Below are 4,256 nucleotides of genomic sequence, written 5' to 3' on the forward strand. Positions count from 1 at the left end.
CATTCCCAAAAAATAGACTATGGATGTATGGATGTTCTTTTTTTTTTTTTTTTAAGAGGGGGAAGTAGTACGGGACATTTGTCTATATTCTGTCAATTATGTTTTAAATAAATGCTGATTGGCCAGTAGCCAGGCAGGAAGTATAGGCAGGACAGCCAGACAGGAAGTAGAGGTGGGTCAATGAGAACAGGAGAATTCTAAGAAGGAAGAAGCCCATTTCTCCACAGTCCTGCCCAGATATGAAGAAAGGAAGATGTGACCTGCCCCGCTGAAAAAGGTACTGAGCCATGTGGCTAACATATACTAGAATAATGGGTTAATATAAGAGTTAATAAGAAGCCTGAGCTAATGGGCCAATCAGTTTATCATTAATATAGACCTCTGTGTGATTTCTTTGGGGGTTAAATGGCTGTGGGACCTGGTGGAAGGACAGAAACCAGGCAGGACAGAAACTCAGACAACAATACATGTAAATCTACATATAAATATGCACAGATAGTTTAGATGATGTTTTCTCATCTGAGTCAACAATGTTCCTCCTCTCTGATCACTAGCTTTCATGATACCAGAAGGCACCATGTAACACATACCTATGCATAATTAGACACATATGATTAAAATAAGATGCATTATGAGAAAGTAAATGCGAACTAAGAAAATTATTATATACTCAAATCCATCCATCTAAAAGAAAACCACCCACATTACAATCATAATAATAAAACTCTTCCTTCTCTTGAACCCCATACAAAGAAGACCCAAATCATAACTGAGACCCTTAAGTCCTGTCCTTCATGTGGCTCACTCTCAACCTCGACAGTATATTTTTTCCTAGTCTGTGTTTTCAGTTAGTTTAGAAGTACGTTTCCCTGTTAACTTTCCAGTTTTTGCGATCTGTGTCTTTTATTCTTGAGTAAGAGGACAAGGTCCTAAAAACACCCAGCCAAACTACAAACAATTGGTCATAGTCAGTGAAGCCTTAGCCACACCACATTAAGGGGTGCTATTGATGATTTCTGTAGCATTATCCTTATTATTTATACAGTTTTCTATCAAAGTACTATGTTGTGAAATGTTTTGTACACTGTGAAGATACATTGCTCTCACTGGTTCAATAAAGAGCTAAATTGTCAATAGGCAGGCAGAAAGAGGTTAGGAGGGGCTTGCAGAGAGGGAGAGAGCTCTCTGGGATGACATAGGGAGACATGTGGAGACGTAAAATGAATTTGCCATGCTGAAAAAAAAGTACCAAGCCATATGGTAGTATATAGATTTATAAAAGGGGTTAATTTAAGTTGTAAGAGCTAGTTAGTAACAAGTCTAAGCTATCGCTAGAGCATTCCTAATTAATAGTAAGCCTTTGTATGGTTATTTGGGAGCTTGTTGGAAGAATAGAAAATTCTGTCAACAAATGGTGTCCAACATCTGGGACCATGTACATCCACATAAATGTTTTAGAAAATTAAAAAAAGTTTGAAAACACAGAGCCAAATGTGGCTTCCTGGTAACCGCCTTTTCTTGGGTAAGTTCAATGCTCTTGGTAAAGAAAGGCATGGCTCTTTTAAGACATCCTATTTCTGAGCACTTAAGTGGGGTTTGTGAGCAGCAGGTGGTGTGCTACTTGATGGCATGAGATTAGGTAAAAAACACCCATGACAGCGTGGACCTGGAAACTTCCCAGAGCTGGGGTGGTAAATGTGGTTGCCGTTGGTACCTCCACCATGAGGCTAGGCTCTCAGGGAACTGAAGGAGGTGGATCCAGCTGCCAGCACCATGCGCTAAGCAGAACCATGCAGGCAGCTGACATAGCAGTTTAAGACTCAGCTACAGATGCTCAGTGAAGACCCAGATGGAAAAAAATTCTAAATAGGTTACAGTGTATTTAAAGATGTACACAGACTTAAGAAAGAAAGGAAAAAGGATAAAGCAGTCATAAAGAAGAGTTTTTAAAACTGACAATAAAGTCTATAAAGAAAGAGTAAAGTGATATAAAAGAAAAAAGACACGTAAAGACGGGAAATACACAGGGAGTCCGGATTATCTATGGTGTTGAAATTTTTTGATTGCTGATGAAGGAAAAATAGCTGCTGAGAGACATTAGATTGTGAAGGCTGCTGGATTAAACCAACCTATTTATTTAAAAAGTGTCTTTATTTCAAAATGGAAGTCAAAAGCTATGTTGCTTTGGGTAAGAGGTTGTGCTTTTGTTGCAATAAATAAATAAATAAATAAATAAATAAATAAATAAATAAATGGCTCTGAATTTGTTCAGGGTCAAAGAAGATCAGGTTTGATCAGTGGAGACCCTCTGCACACCCTGGCTACAAACGTAAAGAAATAAACCTAAAATAAAAAAAAAAAACCCAAAAACCCTACAAGATAGGGGACATATATTTCACCTGCTCAAATATAAAACAAAAATCATCTTTAACTGATTTGTATACAATGCACAGACTATACTTTTCTTAATGGAGATACATATGTTACCTTTGAAAGTTTATGTGTTTTCAGAACAAGGGAATCATACATCAATAAAAATGGGTGGCTCAGGTGATCCAGCATCTCCAAGATCATCTCTTGGCTTTTCCTCAGAGTTCTGCATTCAGAACAGCTTCTGGGCTTCTGGCTGAGATGTTCCAGCCTCAAAGACTACTCAAACCAAAACTTAACCATTATGCTGATTTTCTCAGGGTCTGCCAAAAAAGTCAGCACCTCCAGACAATAGGAAGCTGTTTAGAGAAAACACCCACTTTCCCAAGAGGTGGGGTATGGCTTATGGATGTTTGACATTAGGGGGCTGGATACAAGTTGTTATTGGTTGTGATCAGTAAAAAAGCTAAACAAAGGAGTTAGATTCAAGGATTTCTTTTTGAAGAAAAAAGGGGGATATAGTATAGAAATGATGAGATAAAAGTGTAGATTATTAAATCTATTTTAATCCAAAAACAACTATTAATCTCAAAATATTTTTGTATTGGTATGGATTTTGGTCTATTGATACAAATTTAAAGTTATTTTTGTTATACTGTGTGCATGTGCTTATGTAGCTAATTTAAAATATAATGTGTAATTTAAAAATAGATATTAATAGTCATGTATAATAATCAAACTAGTAGCCATGTTAGATATGTTTTCAAGGTTAAACAAATATATTTAGATAGGTAAATTTTCTTCAAAGACCTACAGAATTTTAAGAGATACCATGACCACAGCAACTCTTATAAAGAAAGCATTTAACTGGGGTGGGTGACTTACAGTTTCAGAGGTCCAGCCATTGTCATCACAGTGGGGAGCATGGCAGCCTGCAGGTAGATATGGTGCTGGCTCTGAGAATGCTGCATCTTGCATGCAATAGGAAGTTGATTGACAGCCACACCGAGGGAAGCTTGAGTAAAGGAGACTTTGAAGCCCACCCACAAAAGTGAAACACTTCCTTCAACAAGGCCACACTTCCTTATAGTGCCTCTCCATTTGGGGGTCATTTTCTTTCAAACTACCACAGACAGTGATTGAGGAAACCATCTGCTGTCACGTTTGTGACCTACAAGATAGATAGAAGAGACAGACAGACAGACACACACACAGAGAGAGAGAGAGAGAGAGAGAGAGAGAGAGAGAGAGAGAACCAGGTGGTGGTGGTCCCCACCTTTAATCCCTGCACTTGGGAGGCAGAGATAGGTGGACTCTGTGAGTTCAAGGCCAACCTGGTCTATAAGAGCTAGTTCCAGAAAAACAGGCAAAAGGCTAACAAAGAGTTAATTTGGGCCCACTTTGCTTCTTTTTTCTGTCTTATGAGATGCAACACACTTCTCTCTGTTTTTCTACCATACAGCAGGAGGCCATTGTCAGTACTTGGAGACCAGATTTTCCTGGCTTCAGGAATGTGAGTCAGTAAATTTCAGTACTTAACCAGTCTGTGAGGTTCATACTGAAGAGGCACACAGTGGACTAAGACACCTATCTTATATCTTATTCCAGTTACCTCCAGATGCTTGGATGAAATGGTACAGTTTTGCACCTAAAGGGCAGGTTTTTATTTTCTTTAGTGTTCTTTAACAAAATACCGTGCCCTAGGTAGCTTAAAAATAGAAATCTAAGCCAGGTGGTGGTGGTGCATGTCTTTAATTCCAGAGCTTGGGAGGCTGAAGCAGGCAGACCTTTGTGAGTTCAAAGCCAGCCTGGTCTACAGAGAGAGTTCCAGGACTGGCTCCATAGCTACTAAGAAAACCTGTCTTGAAAAACATTGTATATGTGTA

The sequence above is a fragment of the Alexandromys fortis genome, unplaced genomic scaffold (genome assembly GCF_014885135.2).
Source record: "Alexandromys fortis isolate MF-2015 unplaced genomic scaffold, M_Fortis_MF-2015_v1.1 scaffold_386, whole genome shotgun sequence".
Lineage (NCBI taxonomy): Eukaryota > Metazoa > Chordata > Mammalia > Rodentia > Cricetidae > Alexandromys > Alexandromys fortis.